Here is a 20,644-nt window from a genome sequence, read left to right as displayed (position 1 = left end):
GCACAATGATAGCACGAGTTTAGGACTCATCATTTTCTCACTACATCTCAGAGCTGCGTTTATCAGCCGAGCAGGAGGAGGATGAGGAGGAGGGGAGGGTGGGAGAAGACAGGGAGTGGAGCTGCAGTAGCAGGAACACTCTGTGCCGTGCAGAGATTTCACAGACAGGTTGAACAGACTGACACTACCCACCTTTGTTTGATCTTGAAGCCAGCGCCCATGTCTGTTTGTGTCTTTGTGCGCATGCAGGTATCTGTGTATTCTGCGCCTGCATATAGCAGTATGATGAGATTTGGCTTGCGTGCGTATGTGCGCAGCACCACCGTGCGACTCGGTCGTCTGGCCTCTGATCTCTCGCGCCCGTCAGGAATGAGAGGAGACAGAAGGGCGACTTTGATCTCGTTTTAAAGAGATCGCTGAGACGGAGAAGTCAAGAGAGAACGAGCACTTGAATGAATCTCCTCCCTGCAGTGTGTTGTCTCGTTTTTCACACTGACTCAAATCAAACATTCAGATTAGTGGCTGGCCAGATGTGCACGTGCGACACATTCTCGCTCCCACCTTGCCACATTCTGATGCTTGGTCTGAAACGGCTGCTTTGTTTCATTTTAAAGTGTCACTTAATATTAGCCTTAAAACACTCAATTCCTATCATGTACCAATGTTTTCTTTGCACTTCCACTTGTCACTCATTCTCTCCCCCCCCCCCCCCCGTTTGGTTAGGTATGGGCACTAGGGACATTCAATTATGCATGTAGGCTATAACAATAGAAACACAGTGGTGCAGTAGTTAGCACGATAACCTCATGCCCAGAATAGTCTGGGTTCAAATCCAGGTGTGACCATTGTTGTCTTCCACACTTCAAAGATGTGCATGGGATTAGGTTATGTGATGGCTAGGTTTAAGAGGGAACTCACAGTTTTGGTTCAAATATGTACTTTCACTTCATTAAAGACGAATGGCTAAAAGATAAACATGTCCTGTTTGAAGCATTCATTGGTTATCACAGTGATAACCACGGGTCTCGCTGCATCCATTTTAGATTTCCTATCAGGATTGTAGTTTATCATCCAGGAGACCGCGGTGAAGAATCTAATGTTATAATGCTGTGTTTAGATCTATTATTTTAAAAATGAAATACATAGCATGCAAATATAGCAAATTAAAATGTAACGACATCGTGCATTTGCTGAGCCATATGGCCCCTCTGTTGAAGTCCACCATATCACTTCATAACTAATCGAACAGATTTTGATGCTGAAAAGATGACTCGTGCTTGGATATCTCCAGAGCCTAACAAGAAGCTCGCATAAGTAAACCCAGCTGACAGTTCCAAGCAGATGTTCAGCACCTGGTTGGTTAGATAAACGCAGGACTCCACAGTGAGGCATGTGCTTATTGCTGGGAGCTGCATACCATTTGAATGCTCTTTCCCCGTTAGTTGATCAAAATGATCAGTTTAAAGGTAAAACCTAAGCCTGACAATAGGCATGTCACTCACCTGTGATAGCACGACCTGGCTTCACACTGAGGCTGTAAAACTTTTTGCTATGAGTAGGCAGAATTTTGCACTGTTAACCATTTTAACACCTGCAGTAACATAAAACATGAGCTAGCAAGCCACATCAAAGGCGTTTTTCTCTCTTGCTGTTGGACCCGACTTCAAAGTTGTTTCTTTTTTTTTTAACCGGCGGAGGCTGGTGTTCCTTTCTCCTCACACTGGTGTGTGTTGCCATGGTGCTGAGCCGGTGTTGACACTGGAGGGTGTAAACAGGGAGGAGAAGGAACAAGGTGGTGGTGTGTAAGGAGGCGTCAAAAAGATGATACAGTCTGGGCGCTAAGGTGGAGGGGCGAGGCTGGAAGGTCACAGGTTTGATTCTGTGTTTAGCTTCAAGCATTTTTTTTCTTATGTAACTGATTTATGGTTAAACTCTAACAGCATGCACAGTGAATACTTCTGTACTTTGATAATCGGTGAGCATGTATACAAAAGATGGCCATCATTGAAATACCTTATTTTCTTTCTGATGACCAACAGAGAGCAACACCTCTGGTTTCAAAAATGAGTTATGACCTCTGTAAACATTTTGCTGATGAGTTTATAGACGAATCATCTTAGTCACCAGTTCCAGCTTTTATTTAGTACACCAAGCATTAAACACAATATTCAGCTCATAAAATTACTCAACTGGGCCATTTCTGCTGGTTCCTTTTCCAGCATTGACTTAAATGTCCACATTTGTGGATCATTAAATCAGGATCAGCAACAGCATGGCTTGAATCTCCGCCATGTGGACTTATTAAACTGGAGCAATCTGTTGTATAGTTGCATGATGACAGTTTCGTGGGTCTTTTAGATCCTTGCAAAAAGTCCCTTTTACAAAGATTTCTTGGTACTTTTGGGTAAAAACGTGGCTCGATAAAACAACTAACATACACTGTGCTTTTGATCATGTTGTTATCTCCACCATTTCCATAGAGAGTTATGTTGCATTTTAAGCTAAATGCTTTACTTTTTGAACCATTCACTTGTGTGTATTGACTGTGTATCACAATCAAGTTGTGAGTCTGACTATAGATAACATATGATAACAACTAACAGCTTTATCAACTATTTTTTGCTTGAACATCATGTTTTGCTAAATGAGTTTGAGACCATAACTAAGGTCATAAATCCAGTGGGCACGCCCCATTATACTACAATACTAAGGAGATAGTTGTTGAGGTTTTGGAAACACGTGACTGAAAAGGTGACATTAACATGTCTCATTTGGACGTGGAAGAGTGTGCTTCACCATTATTCCAATCCCAACATCACCAAATACATCTGCAACCATCTATTATCTACAAAGGAAAAATATACCACAATGACATCTAAAAAATGAAAACAAACAAACATCACATGAACCCAAAGATCCCAAGCAGCTTTAACGTACAGTGAAGATCAAGATCTAGTTGCAATGGAGATCATCATCTAGAACCAGATATCATGCAGAAAAGCCTCCCCAAGAGCCGAACACACACCTACCAAGATCTAGCAGAGGCGAGACAGCTCATCCTGGACCCATACTGGCAGCACAGACAACCAGGAAACAGATCCCACAGCACCAGAACCCAGGAAGGACACCAGCTGGCACAGCCCTGGTGGCACCACAGGGCATCCACCCAGCCCCCGATGAAGCAGAAAGGACACACTCAACCTACAGGGGCCAGGCAGTAGGACCTTAGGCACGCACTGCCAGGCCAGCACGACTCAAGGAGGAAGAACAAGGGAAGTGAAGAGACAGTTGGCAGGAAGCTGGGAACAAGGAGGATGGGACCAGTGCGACTGACCCAGAACCTCCACCAATGAGCAACCCTTCTCATAGCATATGCAGCTGTTTGATCGATTTACTCAAAAATATTTAGATTCATGCAGCTTTGACATTTGTGTCATTTAAAGCAGCGGTCCCCAACCCCCGGGCCTCGGACCGGTACCGGTCCGTGAGTCGTTTGGTACCGGGCCGCGAGAGTTGAGGTGTGAAATGTATGGTTTTCAGGGTTTTTATCGGTTTTCAGCATCATTTTGTTATCGTTTTTATCGTTAACTCGGTTTCCCTGGGTCTTTTCATGTGTGTTATGAATAAATCTTCTTTTTTTCGGTACCGGTACTAGTTTTATTTTGTTGTATTTATCCGCGACACCTTAAAGGCCGGTCCGTGAAAATATTGTCGGGCATAAACCGGTCCGTGGCGCAAAAAAGGTTGGAGACCGCTGATTTAAAGAAATCATATAAGGGTGAGAAAACACCCTTGGCTCCTTGTTGCAAACTGTGATGGACTTGCATGTTGATCTGGAGGCAGGCTTTTTGGCTGATGAATAGGTTGCTGAATGACCATATGTATATATAACTTCACTTATAAGTCTAATTAGTGGAGTTTTTTTAAATGTCAGAAATGGACTCAATTCCCCAGACAGCTGCAGAGTCAAAATATGGCCTTCTGCTTCTGGTCGGTCCCCAAATCACTGTCACATCTTCATCCAGCTTCCTAAACGTGACTCAAGTTGATCCATGTTTTATTGGTCAGTTTAGTGGATTTGTCTCATTGCGACATAATAAGAGAGGACAAGAGTCTCTTATGAATCTTCAAAGCCACGTGGCCACATGAAAGCAAGCAGCAGCCTTTTGCAACAGCCATCAATTCCATTTTCCCCTTATTATAATCGCCTGGATATGAAACAGGCCCGGCTTCTGTGTCGTTCTGTATGAAACTCATTTCCTGGCTGTTATCGGTTCATATGGTTTTGTTTTTTCTGGATGGGAACCCTAGAAAAGAGAGAGCAGCGATCACAGGAGGGCTAGGCAGCTTAGCCACGCTGACCACCCCACTGATGGCAGTTATGCAACCGGCAGGGCTACTTTCGGTCAGCGCAATGGGTGATTCACGTTCAGGTCAACAACCTCAGGGTAAAAGCAAAAATCCTCGCTTTGTGACTACAGCTCTTGTGAAGGAAACGGTGCCTGCTTTAGGCTGAAGGTTTGATGGTTTATTAATACCAATCACACTCAGTCTTTTTTTTTATTATGAAGTGTGGCTCAGACAGTTTGCAGGAAACCTAACTTTTGTGCATTTTGTATTGAGGGCTATGCTTGATGAGTCTGCAGTCAGACAGAGTGAGGCGGAGACAGGGCAGCACTGCTGGGTCAGCTAAGCGCTGGCTGTCACCTCTCTGTCAGCTCAGCACTTTTAGACGTATATCTGCCACATAGAGCCGCAGGTCCAGCGACATGCCACTCATTCCCCACTTAGGCCTGCTCTGCTAAAGCCTCTTACTTCCCGCATCGCTCTGATGATAACTCTGCTATCTCTACAGTTTTTCTTTATTATGGAGGGCAATGTTACTTATTGGACATAATGATGCTAATTGGGTACTGACTGGAGAAGAAGATAAGACACCTTAACTTTAAATCAGCTGAAGCACCTACTTCACTTAAATGAATTATTTGTTTCTTTTTTGTTATTTCTTTTAAAAAAATATTACAGAAAAAATATTGAAATTATGCAACTACTTATAAAATCTAACAAAGTGTGTCCAATTCCCATGGTAGGTATGTTAACTGCCTCATTTTTATCTCTTGATTGCTGATATTGTACATTTGGACCAAACCCCTGATGATTTCTGGGAAAGCTGCTCTTCCACCTAAGCCACAGCAGCTTTAAATGTTCCAAGTGTAATGATCTTATAGATCAGAATCACAAAACACATGATTTGAGTGTACACTGAGCGAAATTAATTTTATGTGCAAAATCAGGGGAGCGCTGCTTTAATGGAGAATGGCAGATTTTCCTCAGGGTGCTTTCCGAATACCCCTGTCTTTGTAGAGCTGACCACTAGGGGGCAACCTTTTTGGAAGACGCAGACTGTCCGCTGTCCCACTGTGGCCCAGAGTTAATAGCTGGGAACATCTGGACACACGTGCAATTCAAAGGCTGGACACAGCTGTAGACAGAAATCATCCAGCTTTACTGCTCTGTGTTGCTGCCTGCACGAGCTTCTTTGCCTGAGGACCTGAATTTTTTAGTTTACAACACGCTGGTAAAGGACACCAAGAACACCATGACTTCCTGTTATGTTCTCTTGTGTTAGAACATGCCCTTGGGGTAATGATCTTGAGTTGGATAAGTCTTGAGTTTGTGCTCGTTTAAAGAGGCACACGTAAGGAGTCTGATGTGGCCTAACTGAAGCAATGACTGGATCCTTGCATAAAACGCTGTGCATACGAGGTGCCGCTTTGGGTGAAAGGTCTTCAGTGTTATCTGGTAACAGAGGAAAAATGTGTATTCTGAAACCAGTTGGTTAGTGGTTGCTGGCTGTTGGTAGATGACATCAGTCAGAAAGTGGGTGCTGCATCAAAACACTCCTTGTGATTTCCAAGGTCACTAGAAGATTGCTGCAAACCATTTCTGCAAACACTTGCCTTATAACGACTGATCAATAATGAAACTGGAAATAGAGAATGTTTATTTTCAAAGTCAAAGCTCCACTTTACCAGCATGTTGCAAAAAGTGTGGCTTTTACTTTGAAGGGGAACGATATCTGCTTCTGTTTTTTGTGTGATTCTTAGCAAGGAGTTGGCAAATGTTTGCAGAGAAGTCAGCATCTTCCATAAAAACCTCCTGGCTACCAAAGCAATGGTCACCAGAGCGGTTCAAAGCTGCACTGTATACCTCTTTGCAAGCAATTTCAGCCAACAATGGGCAAGCAACTTCCGACAACCACTTGCCATTTAGCTGGAGAATACACATTTTTCCCTAGCAACCTGTGTTTGGTGGCAATAACTGGTCTCTAGACCAACACGATTAGGGTCTTAACAGTCAATTTCACAGCGAATGCCAGCAACCATTTCAGGGAATACACAGTTTGTTCCTGGCAACTGGTGGTTTCAAGGAGCGTTCAACTGGTCTCTTGTGAGATGAGTTTGTCACCACTGGATTGAGCTGTTAATGAAGCTGTAAGATGAACTGAGCATGTGCAATTGAATTATACCTTGTGGAAAAATAAAGCTTTTTTTCATTAGGTTTGATTGGTGATACTATATGTGCACTTTTGACAGCTAAAGTTTAGAAAATTTTAGATGGGAGCTTCTAAATACCTGCCCAGATACATTGCCAAGATGGAGTGTGGTACTGCCTAGAGGAAGTACTTCTAGAAGGAAATTCACTGATTAAAAAAATTAACAAAGAAAAAACGATTAAATTAGGTGTGTGACTACAAAGCTTTAGCTGGCAGGTTTACGTAATGCTTGAATCTAGGCTGGCTCCTGCGGCCAATAGCAGCTCCTGTTTGGCCTACATCCTGTTTCTGAGGCTCTTTAGTGATAGCTGTGAATGGCTTTGGTAGAAAACGCAGTGGAAGTGATTGTGAAGAGAATGGAAGGCAGTGAACAGCCCACTCACCAGCCTGCTGCTGCCCCCGCACACAGAAGCGCACACACAAACATAAAAAATACATACACGCGCACGATGGAGTATTTGCATGCTGGCAACAAGGATGACGCTGATGCTCGGCCATTCAAATCGTCAGGTGGAAAATTAGAATTAACTAAATTCGATTCTGAAGTGAATTTGATTTAATCGATTGGACTCAAAGCAGAAGGGAGCTGGTGCGCACACACATACACAGAAGCACTCTAAAAACACACACATTCACTCACTTGACTCTTTCCATCTTGCTGTCGCCCACACACTGACACACTCTTGCACATGTTTGTACGTGCCAATACAATAGTCCCAGATGGACTACTACCAGAGCAGGGATTACATAACATGAGCCTGTTTCAAACGGCAAACTTTAAACTTAAACAGCGAGAAGCAGTAAGAACATTTTCTTCCACGTGAAGAAACATTTATCATTAACAGCTGACACTGAGCACCTGAGAAATGTACTCTATTTGTAGTTCAAGGAGTAGTGACTTATTTATTTTTAGCCAACTTTGATTGGATGGAGGTAAACAGTCCATATGGAAATGCAATAGGCAAAATGCAATTGCATTTAATGATGGTGATGATGATGATGATGATGATGATGGTTGGAGGGGAAATGCCTTTGCACGGTCTGCCCAGCTACAAAGATGAATTGATTTAAATTTGCAGTCTCACAAAACAAGGGTTTGGCTGTAACATACCAAATCATACACTAGAAAACAAAAGTTCACCAATAAAAATACTAACACACTAAACAATAAACAGATAACATCATGAAGTTGTGTAACCATGCAGTCAATTTCCATGTGACATCTCGATGTTCGAAAACATTTCTCTGGCCGTTATTGAACTCGGGAACAGAAGGGAACATTGTGACCATATTTGTTTTGTTTCATTAATCTCAGCTAACTCCCTCTAAGTCTTCTACTACATACTGGATATTATATGAGTCTAGACAATCAGTGGCGAAACCTGCAACTTGAGTGGTTGGCAGAGGCGTATAACTACAGATAATCCGTCTGGCTCTCAAACTGAGTGGAAACAATTTATCTGGCTAGTTTGGCCTACTTTTCATTGAATTAAGGTGATTTGTGCATCCAAAAGGGTTACCTACATTCTGCCAGGAGCAGTAGCAAAGAAGTACACAGTCAACAGTGTTGCAGTTTGCAGTATTCACCAAATAAAAGTTATACACAGGTACACAATGCCTGTGCAAAACATCATAAGAAACGATATGCATGCCTGGATTTCTAATTTTGGGCTTTTAGCCTTTTTTGAAAGCAAATGGGAAAAAACCCATACAGTGTTAGAGTCCTAGGATGGAATTTAACCCAGCCCCCTGACATAGCCTTTCAGCACATTAGGCACTTGCAGGTGGCAGTGGGTAATAGCTGTGGGCCCAGCTCTCTGAGAACTTAATGTTTGAATTTGACATCTTATCTGGACATGACCAAAATGGTGACGTTGAAGAAGACCAATTTTAATTTAGGTATGTTTTTGGATTTTTATAGGCCTGTTAGTAGAACCTTTTTAATCACATCACGTACACATACAGCACATACAGCTTGTCCCTTGTTCTTTGGATATAAGTCTCTGTGATGTCAACTACCAAAATATACATAAACCCACTTATAGATCATGTATCAAAAAAGATGCTTCCTACACTGCTGACCCAAAACTCCCTGCATAATTATTTTTTAGCATTCAAATAATATATGTACGGTTGTAAGGATGCTGCATAACAAACAGAAACTGGTAATAGCAAAGCATTTGCACGACTTTCGAGCTATCACCCATAGCTACGATTTGGTTGCATAACTAGCAGTTGTTAGAAATCAAGATTTCCCTCCAAATTGGACGCATCTTGCCACATCTCACCCCAAGCAGCAAGGCCCTTGTCCCACACAGTGCAATTTAAGATATTGAGGAAAAGGGTGACTGAGAACAGAGGTAGCTTAAGCCTCACACAAACACACACACACACATACAAGAATGCTCAGGCCTTTGAATCCTGCTCACTCTCGCTCACGTTTCCTCACAGCATTATATCAATATCATCTGCATCTGTTTCCATTTTTGTTTGTTTTTTAAATTCTGAACCTTCCCACATTTCTTTCCTGGTAACATCAAGTTTCACCTTCCTCCTCCACTGGACATACAGCTGAATTTATGTGAAAGAGAACCAAAGAATAAATCTTGGGAGGTGCAGGCGAAATTTAGATGATATTTCTGCTTTATCCTTTTTTGGCATCTCCACTGTAACACACCTTCACTCAAGCACCTGTTGAACAATGTCCATGCTGTCAAGGGCGTAACACTGGAAGGGGTTGTTTGAAGGGGAATTTTCCCTCCCTGTCTCTTCCTTCTCTTTCCTGGGATATGTTACATAAAGAGTAAGACAATAACCTTGTTGTTAACTCACTCTGGAGGGAAATGCAAGGTTTCTGGCTGTTATTCAAGCCTAATGCAAACTATAATCTGAACAGTTGTTCTTTTATGAAACCTGTAATTTACTACAGCTGTATGCAGATCATGGGGATCATATTTGGTCTTTTGGTACTAAATGAAATGCATCCTGCTTGTGCTTTTGAAATGTTGGTTTGGCCTTAAAGACATTTTGCCACTCTGATGAATCTCACATGAGTGCCATCTGACCTCAGTTGCTCTCATGTGACATCAAAGCTTTGGCAGAGCATAGAGGTTAAAATGCCTGAGATTGTGTTACAGTCAGCAGAGGAAACCTCTCAGATAAGTGAAAAATAAGAGCCATGCTTCAAGTCTAGTTGTGCTGGACCTGCAGATACTCCTCATTGATTTCAATTAAATGTATGCTAATCCTAAGTGAAGACATCAAATGAAGTGAAGTAAGGTTAAAAGGGGATTTGTATCATTAAGTGATTAAGTCATTTAATTTGTGCAGAAGTTGCAGCAGTAAAAGGTTTTGTTGACTAATTTCTCTGTTTTGTAATAGTATTGTCAATTAAAAAGACTCAATTTCTCCATATCATGCAGGACTGTGTCAAAGTCTTGAGCCAACCCTCATTTTCTTTATATCTTGCTTCCAAAGAGCCAGGCTTTCTTGTCATTTTCTTAACGTCATCTTAAGCAATAGTTCTCAAGGCTTTCTGTAGGTCTATCAAAGGTTTTCTTTGGACATCAGCTGGTGCTTCATGTAGTTACAGTCCACAGCTTACAGCTGAATATTTTCAGAAAATCTTTATTTCATTTTTTTGATAAGTCACTTAACACTGACCTATGACTCATTTAAGCATAAAAAACAGCACCTTAACCAAGGGATGAACCAGTGTTGTGTCTACATTTAAAAACAACTTAACAATTAATAAATTTCAACATAAGACAGTTTAATATTCATTACATTAGTATTAGTATTTTTGTACCAACAAAGTGATTCCCAAAGAGCTGCTAGATGAAAGTGTAACATATCAGCACAGCGTGCAGTGTGTAACAGCAGTCTGGCGAGTAAGGAGCGGCTAGCAGGTACAGCGGGCATGTGGTGCGGAGGTTAGCCGGATAACTCGAAGCCAGTCAGTTAAATCGAACAACAGACTTTTATTTGACGTTAGCAACATCAGACCATACAAGCCAGGTCTCCATAGCTCTACTCCGTCCGTGCATACATGTGCGGGGATGTGTAGTTGCGGGCGCCAGCCCGTTACAACGGTAAGGTCTCTCTGAACAGACACAAGAAACTTTTTTGAGGAAACTGGACAAGCAGAGGACAAAAAAGAAGGTGGTAAAAACATGAAAGAAAGGACATGAAAACAAGCAACATATGTATAGCTTCTTTCTACAGCCCATCACTCTGATGAACACTAAAGTATATGCTGTATATGACAATACTGTAAAGTGTACTGTATCTACTGTTTTGTTCTATTGTACATATCTCTATATCTATATATTGCTATTGCCAGCATTGCCTAGAAGTAACAGGTGCCCAGTTGCTTGTATGTGTATTCACGTTTGATTGGTGCAGATACTGAGGCAGCAGACTGGTTAGTGTTTATCAGCAAAAGGAGTAAAAGTGAGAAGAGTCACTTTGCTGTACGCCTGCACGAATGTGACTTCGACTGACAGCTGTGAATGAGCCAGTCATTGTGAACTGTGAATGAAACAGCTGATGCTAATCAGCTAACACATGCACAAACCTTCAAAACTGTGTAATTTTAAAACTGTATATTCTGTGTATTTATTATTTCACTCTTATTGCCTGTTCTTATTGTCCTTATCTTCAACGTTATGCTGCTCTGTTGTTTGTTAATTGCACCTTGGGGATAAATAAAGTCTTTCTGATTCTGATGACAGCTTCAGTCCGCTGCTAATGCTTTGTTTGTCACCAGGGACAATTTTGAAAACATTTTTTGCTAGGATGTTCACAGTGAAGATTTAACAGGCGAGACACCAATTACTTACAGCAGCTAAAAATACTTCTTAACAAAGCTTTTTGTATTACTTTTCCCCAACTAACTAGCCTGTGAATGCAATGGTATTTCACAGCTGATGCTGAAATCGTAAAGATGCACACTGACGGATACTCATAGACACACTTTGAATATCTTGTTATAATGGATTGTTTTGTTTGGAAACCTTTGGGTCCTGACACTCATTAAGCTGTTACTTTGACATGCACCTAAACATTATTACCGACCAAGAAAACCTTCCTTATAGCAACAACACTTCCCGGAGGGAGCAGTTTCCAGCATCTTGAGAACACAACAAAGATCTAGAGGCTTTGCCTCAAAATCCCCAGGTGGCAATCCAATTGAGCACCTATGGGATGAACCTGAAGAAGACAGGTACATGAAGGCCCCACCCTGCAACCCACAGGACCCAAAGGATTCCCTTCTAGCAACATCACAGGGTCCACTCAGGGCTAGATGCCTAGATGAGCTGGAGTTATTGAATCTGTAGTATTTGGTTTTTATATGGCTGATGACTCTGTAAGGCAGATTTTTTTCTCCTGAATTTAAACTTCCATCAGGGCAAGAAAAAGGATTTTTCACTGATTTTATTTCCTTTGCTGATGGACTACAGAGGCCTGGACGGAAAAGAGAAGCCATGACAGCTAAAAAAAAATGAGGGCCATCTTCTGCTCCCCGCTCTCTCTGGTATTACATCAGGTGACAGGCGCTTCCATGCTACAAGAATGCATCCTGCACTCCCTGATGAAAAAAGCAGGATGTTGCTGATGCTCATAGGTTCTTTCAGCCATCAGGCCCCACCCAGTGCCCCAGCTAATAACAAAAGACTCTGCTGCCTGCTCTAACCGATTAACCAAACAAATGCTCCCGGTGGCACAAAAAACATGTCTGTAAATGCACGTGGGCATTCCAGACATGCCTGCCTGTTTATGTGGCAGAGGTTCAGGGGGGTTCATTCATTTGTGTGCGTGTCTGTGTGACTGAGGGCAAACGTGCTGGATGGATGCTGCCAGTGAACGGCCTGAGTGAACTCTCTGGCTGAATTCTGCTTTTCTCTTGACCTCCTGTTGTAACTATTGTATTTGTGCCACAGGGAACAGATTGAAGAGAGCATCTTCTACTGATGGTAATGATAGCTGTGTGGATACTCACAATCAGCATGAATCAATATGGAGTCATTGTAAAAAATAAATAAATAATAAAAGTGAATGCTCTTTAAATTCTAAAGCAAAAATAAAAATAATCTGGACCTTATCAGGACTTAAAATTAGATAAATACAACCTCAGATGACCTACAAAACACGACATATTAGACCATGTGATTATTTATTTAACCCTCTGGAGTCTGGGGTCTAATTGGCCCTTTTTTGACTACTTTTGAGTTTACCTTTATACTTCACCATTTGAAAAACTCTTAACCTGGCCTTGTTTGGTATCATTCTTTTCAGCACAACCTCGTGTGTCTGAATTTACGGTCATTATTTGTCATTTTGACATACTGTATTCACACAACTGACCTAAAATTGCAGAAAAAAACTAGAATCTGAGTAGCAAAAGGTGAGATTTTGCTCACCTTGCAGCCATTAAGTTGACCACGAACACTGCTGTATGTTAGAGTATTCTGGAGCTAATGCTAAAATTAGGTCAAAGAACAAGGAGCATCATATGTTCAGAGTTTCAGTTTAAAGTTATCTGGAAACGCCACGTTTTCATGTTTACAGTATAGATTCTCTGCTTGGGGAATACGCACCTTTTGATCACTTCCATTGCCGCTGTTATTTTTAGATCATTGAGTACATCATTACCACTTAGTGAAAAACTCACTGTGTTTGAACTGACAGCACTAAAATGCAAGCACTCAACAAAGTACGAGTGCACTACAAAGACGTGTACTAATTGAGTATATGAACTGATAAACAAAGAAAACGTGACGCTTGTGATGTGAATGAATTTGCGCAGCTGGAAGACAGAGGCTGTCAGCATAAATTATGGGGGAATATGCATTTATTAGACCTGTTTCTCATATGCTAATGCTTCTTGAATGAAAGAAATATATTTTTCTGCAACTCCCATTCTCTTCCTCATTCATAACCGTAGCTAATATGACAAAGACTGACGTGAAACCGGGCGTTACCCAACAGAAGGGAGAGATCCGGAAAAAAAAGGCTAAGAAAGTGAAAGTAAACAGTCATGGAGAGGTGAGACGTGTTAACCTTACAAGAGGTGACAGCTAAAGAACAAAATGTGATATGGTGGGGGTGGACATAATGCAACGGTGTGCACGCATAAAATCTGTTCGCCAGACAGTGACTTCTCTCGTTGATGGCTTCCATGGATGACGAGGAGGTTTATTCACACAGGGCGAGTGACATCAAACAATGTCATTCAAGGGTCCTTTAGTATTCAGGTTGTGTGACTGTGTGGAGCTTGTTACACAATTTCCTTCAACAACTTTATTATTCTGATACACTGGAGCTCAGAATCAGAATCCATTTATTATCATTAAACATCAGCTGTTTAACAAAATGATTAGCTCTGTGGAAGCAACATTTAGAAGACATAGCATAAAAAAACATAAATAGTTGACAATAATACCAAAGAATCTGACTAATGTTATTCAGTATATTTTATCAACAAAATGACAAGACCTAAACATCCAATGAGCTGTCAGTCTGAGATGCTCTGACAAACCCCTCAGTAAACATGAAGCATTAATCTCTAGTCTGAAAGATAACGCGCGAGTGAAAGTTTTGGTTCTTCAAGCAGCCACTTGAAGTTGTCTCCCAAAGCAAGTTAATTTCTATACTCTGATGTTAAAATCTTTTTAACCCAGTGCAAGGGTTTTTGGTCTCTGTAGGTGACCTTTTCATACCAAGGTAACTGTATTTTGTTGGGGTTTAGTCAGATTTGTGGTAATTTTGATTGATCTGTGCAGACACAGGTAGATGTAGCCGATAACTGTTTGCTAGCCTTTTCTCTAATAAATAATATGGCTTGCCACAGTGCACCCAAGACGTTTGTGGTCCAGTCTTGATGAGTAAAATTCAACTATTTAATTAGTGTGTTAACAGGTTTTGATGCTAACCAAGCTAGCTACTGTTTACTAATTATCCAGCAGTTTGTAACAAACTAATCACGTACTAATAGTACATTTTACTATACTACAATAGTGCAGAACTTAATCAAAAGGCATCTGGAAATAACATCCATACAGTTTAAAGATGCAGCTAGGCTAGCTAGCAAAGATTGCTAGGTTCCTTGCTAACTTTGCGCTCCCCCTTGTCTAAATGTCGCTTTTAGCTCCAGAAAGTGAAGACTTATATATTTTTTATACACTCTGGTGTAAATATCCACTCAATGGATATGGACATATGTTGAAGCCACTGTGTTAGTGTTTTAAATCTGCATTCTGTCTGAAGGCCACCATAGCATGGTAGCGAAAAGACTTCCAGTGCTAAGAAAGTGAATGAGGAAACAGATTTCTTGACCTCATTAACTACTTTCCTGTTCATATTATGTTCTCAATAAATTAAAAATGTAAAAGAATAAATGTCTGTTTTCTACTTTTTTTGGCCATACTATGTATAAAAATGAGAATTATCTGTGGAATGCTCATTGGCTCCAACACCATGAAGCATTATTTGCAGTCAGATGCACCCTTACACATTGCATCTGTTTTTATGAAATCAAGAGGCAAACAGCTGTAATGCGGATTTCAAGGCTTTAAAATGGGACTTCACAAACCAGTGGATAACTTCACGATAGCTGTATCCATCTTACTTATACTCTCTGTGGCTTACAATCATTAGTAGTTATGTATGATTGCTCTTTCTGCGAGACTCCTTTTCTCCTTTCTCAGTTTTCTTGAAGATTTTAACTGGATCGGGTCAAACTTTGAAGGCAGACTGTTGGACTGAGTCAGAGGGAATAATGTAATGAAAAAAATTAAATCACAAATTGAAATCACAAAAAGTGTGAGGCTTAACTGTTTTTAGAGAATAATGCTGGTACAATATGCAATACTGGTTGGTTGCGTAAGAAGTACTTTAAGGACTAACTCAAATTCTCGCCTTTCCACTTATTGATAATGCTAGCTTGGTTTTACTGGGATGTCAGGCACACTCTTATATAAATCTGTGCCCAGAAGCGAGATCACCATCACTACTAAAACCAAGGGAATTGCAGCCCATTTCCATTTTAAGTGAGACAAGATATCCTGCCAATCTCAGCAAGAGATCTTTTGGGTCTCATTTTGTAACTAAGGCCTGGATAAAATCAGAACTATGATTTAATGAATGCTTTGTGAAGATTCAGGCATTTAATAGTGCATATTATAGTCAGTTTTCGGCATCAGTGAAGCCAAATGGGAACAAGCATGTGAGTGCACACTGCCTACTCCTCTGACGTTGGATGTTATTCATGAGCAGCGTGAACGCGGATACGCACGCAGAGCGTGATAAGGGGAAAAGCCTAGAAGATATTATTATCTTCCAGCAGCGAGTGAATGACACAGTGACACGCACTCAGTGGTGACGCAGGGGCTTTCATCCATCTAACACTTCATGTAACTGGAAACAAAACACAGCCAGCAGGAGGAAGGAAGCGAAAGAGAGGCAGAAAATGGCAGTCCTCAGCCTTTTCCACATCGTGAATAATTAAGCAATGCTGAGCAGTTCACTGAGCAGACAACTACAATTCTATTTTTAGTCATCCTGAGCAACGCTGACTGTTCATGACAACTTAAAACATGAGAGGCGGAGCTCATGCAAGCACGCAAGTAAGCGCACAAGCATATACAGTATCTACGTGGAAAGCTAAGCTTGTTCTCAGTTTGTATATATGCATGCCTCTGTTACTGTAGCAGCAGCCAGGTGGATGTTCCATATTCCACAAATGTTCAATCTGCTTGCGATCTGATGAATTAGGAGGTGATTTTACCATCTTGATCTCCTTGTTTTTATACTGAACAGTGTTGTCAGTGTCATGCATTAACCCGATTAAAGGGAGTACCATTGGGAGTTCTACAATGTTTAGGCAGGTGGTACGTGTGAATTTACTTCCCTATGTGTTTCAAAGCCAAGTAGCAACCTCATGGGCAATGTTCCCTCTAAGCAATCGCGCACTGCTGACAAGGTCTCTGCACACAGAAAATCTGCGTTGCGCACCAAAAAAAATCTAACCTGAATTGAAATTAAGTGAGTCAGTGTGAGTCAGTAAGTGACTGGCTGCTCCCGTATGGGATTAGAACGATGCCACCTTATCCCATAGTCCAGCCAATGATGCGATTCACATTCGTATATACGCAGCTAATCAACGTCGTCCTTATGTGCAGACACCAGTGTTTTAGCGAGCAAAGCGGCGTGGCTGATGTGGAGCGAAGCCACGTTAATGACAATGTGAACAACCATTGGAGATGTGAGCAGGACAGACGGAACAACTGAGTGTGGAGTTTCTACCAGTTTTTAAATTGTGTTGATAGGCCACGTAAAACCGGAGTTATGATAAAAATATATGGAATGTTTGGTTTTCTTCCTGAATACTATCGTTGTTTATATTTACTGCGGGAAGAAACGGTAAAAACTGTGTTTTGTAAGGAAAACGCTCGAAATCACTCTCCGCCTGTGAGCAAAAACAACACCAAAAAACCCACCCTACCCTTTCCTATTGGTCGAAAAATGTACCATGTCGACCAATCAAAAAATGATAAAGCAACATGGCATTTAGTTGTTTAGGAAGGGGGGAAGTTTTAGGAGTGACGGCGGTGTTTTGAGACGTGAGAGATTTGCAACGTTTAGCGCAAATCTTGTGTAGTTAGTGTGTAGTGTAGCCAATAGTTTTGTGTGTGTCAGAACAATGAGGCGACTGCTGAATGTTACAGATGTTACAGCAGTGATACATCTCCTGTTGTCAGGCCTGCAGGTATCAGGCTGTTGTTCTCCTTTATCTCATAGTGGACAGAAATTATTTTTTGGAGTGGCACAAATAATTTGTGTGGCATCAGATTTGATGCAGAACAGCTGATTGTTCTGTAAATAGTTTGAAATATTTATTTAAAAAAAAACGCCTTGGCTGCATTTTTAGGTAAATAGCTGCAAAAAACTGTTGTTTGCATATCTCAGTTACTTTTTTGAAGAAGTAACTATATAATTAATTGTCCAACATTGGTCATTATATGCTGTATTTTGCAGACAGAGAGTTACAGGAATCTCTCCCAGACCACAGACTCATAATACAAGTCACAGCTTTATAAAAAAAGAAAAGAAAAAGAAAGTTTTGTTTTCAAAATTGGAGTTCAAGTTATTTTTACTTCCAGTAGTGTTAACATACTACATCATGAACAAGATTTTTTTTTAAATTTTCATTGTAAGTGGGCTAATCTATTTCTGATGTTCAAGTCCCCATCACAGGGCACTGGGAATGAACTGAGGGATTTTAACTGCAGAAGTGCACAGCTACAAATAACAATACCTTTTTTTAGTATAATTTGCAGTAATATTTGCATTACTATAACACCCAAGCCCCAGTATTAACCATGACTTGTTACTTTCTGCAAGCGATTTTATAAAGAAAAGGCTTGTAGTGTAAAAGTAGTCCTGTAGTCCAAAGCAGGGAGTGTGATACATAAATAGCAGTCCATTTACGCAATACAATAAAACACAGAATAAATAATTCATTTTTAATATAAGAGAGCATGCTGCCTGAACTCTTGCCCTCATGCTCCTGTAAACAATAGTAATTTCATCCAACTGAAAACTACAGCACTTCCCATGTTTTTTGCAGCTTCTTATCCCCTCCTATCCACAAACGAATATTGCCCTGTGTTACAGGGTTTTATTCACGCTTCATGTTATATGTTCAGAGAAATAAATTAAACCGTAACAGGCTAAAAATGACTGTCACAATGATAATATCCATGCATGTAGGACTTTTCATGTATGGTCACAGTAGATATTCTTTTCCCTTCAAGCGTCTTGTGACTTGCGTTTGTACTCTGGCCCACGAATGAACCCCAAAAGCCTGCTGAGTATTTCAGAATAAGCTTTTTACATATATAGGCCTCTTAACAAGTAGAAGCTCAGTTTGAAAGTTGCTGACCTGTGGGTATCCCCCCCCCCCTCCCCATTCAAGCATGCCTCATATTTGTCCTCTGCGCTTCAGTAACCAGCACGATCCATCTGTCATATCATGTCTTATCATATTCCTGCAAAGAATGTTTTTTCCAAGAGTTTGTGTGGAATATCAAAGCATGTATGTGTTCTTATACATGCGTGCATATAACATTCAAGCATATAGCACGGGTGGTGAAAAGGGTGGGTGTGTGCTTCAGGGCGACAAGGGAATGTAGGAAAATGTAATGGGCGATGTTGACACACTCCAGTGTCTTAGAAATACACGCACGCAAAATTTGCCTCCCCATGATGTCATCAGTATGCTCCGTGACTCAGGTGCTGACAGGTGGGTCTTTGCATACCAAAGTCACCAACGGTTGACCTGCAGTGATGTCACTCACTCACTCACTCACTGCTAAGCAAATAAAAGGACTGAGCAGTGGTTAGAGATGATAACTTATCATCATGTTAATCCTCATGACACAGTTTTTGACAGCATGTCATCCGGATGTTTTAAGCCCCAGCGTGTTTATTAAGTCTAACTTTTGGCTACAAGATGCACTTTCCTTCTAGAAAGAGCTGCAACATTTGAATGGCACTGGTTTCTTGCAGAGGCATATACTGTCTGCATGGTGTAAGACTACAGGTGTACTTATGTAAGAATATAAATATTGACCTAAGAATGAAATATGGGTCCATAAGTAGACCCAGAAGTGGAACTTAATGTTATGAGTAATGTATTTACGTTGCATTAAATACTGTCTTCAAGTCTTTTTCCAAGTTTATTGCAGTGCTATCAGCCATAAAGAAAAACCCAGGCAGTTGCAGTCAATGCATGTTGTAACGACACCACGGAATGAGGTCTGGCTCTTCTGCCTGCAGCCTAAATGTCACAGAAATAGCATTGTACTTTATGTAAATGTTGCATGTACCACATATCTCTGTCAACAGAGATTTACGTAAGTCCAGGTTAAATACATTGTTTATTCACAATGGAAACCTCCAAAAATAGATCCAAAACAAAACAGGTAGAATACCCGATCCTCACAACCGTTTATACTGACACACTTTGTTGGTAAGCCATTGAGGCAGATAAGTCAACAAGGAGTTCAATATATATAGAGTAGGTTTAAATTAAACATGGAAAAATCCATAGGCTGTAAATAAAAGATGACAAAAGCTACCATAACAACATCTATTAAATTGTGAAGCCTCAACATTTGCATTTTAGCTACCACAATTTTAATTGGTTAATTAGAGCCAGAAATGACCATATTTGGAAAATATGAAAGGGTGAAGTACCAAGTTATTGCCTAACACTTTCAAGCTGCATACAGATAATAGTTAGTGCAAAGTAACATACAACTAATACAAATATAATTAACATGCAACTAAATATTTTTAAAAAGCTTTGAAGAAAAAACATCAAATTTCTCAGCACTGTGTGTGCATAGCTAGTAAGCTAATAGACCACCACTACCATCAGATGGCAGCTCATCAACTCTACTCCAGGCATCCAATTTCACCAGAGGCTTCAAAGCAGCACTCTGTAAACCAATGTAATTAACTCTAGACAGTCAATGAGCAGCAGCAGGGTAGGCCTACTTGCAAGTAGCTTACTGTAGAAGCCTTGAAAAGTAGCTGAACTGGACCATACGACAGATGGGCATGGCCACCATGATATCACCCATTGGTTAGTGGCTTCCAACCACTTGTGACAAGTGGTTAGCTAATGAGCTTACCTCAGTTGCAACTGGGCCCATAAAATCATCAGGAAAGTATTACTGAGGTCAGAAAGGGAGCCAGAAGCCATTTTCCAAAAAGCGTATTTATAACAGGAAGTCTTCTTGTAAACAGAAAAGTCACCATTTTTTCTGTGACCTTTTTGACCATTAAACGAAAAGAGATTTAAGGTACTCTCATGTTCGCAGAAGTTACATCAGTCTTTCTGCTGTCAAGTTAAGAAAGCAGCAATAAATAGCCAGCAGAGATCAGGATGAGCAAACAGAGAATTCAAACACATGCATTACTGAAGGGGTAAAGAAACATCAAAGTGCAGAGTCATAGAAAATCACTGAATCAAATTCACTTTGGAATTATTATAATTATGCTTCAGCGAATAGCCTACAA

The sequence above is a fragment of the Copadichromis virginalis genome, linkage group LG17, assembly GCF_057382275.1.
Source record: "Copadichromis virginalis isolate Kocher_CV1m ecotype Utaka linkage group LG17, C_Virginalis_male_GT1.1, whole genome shotgun sequence".
Classification (NCBI taxonomy): Eukaryota; Metazoa; Chordata; class Actinopteri; order Cichliformes; family Cichlidae; genus Copadichromis; species Copadichromis virginalis.
This window is presented reverse-complemented; position numbering follows the sequence as displayed.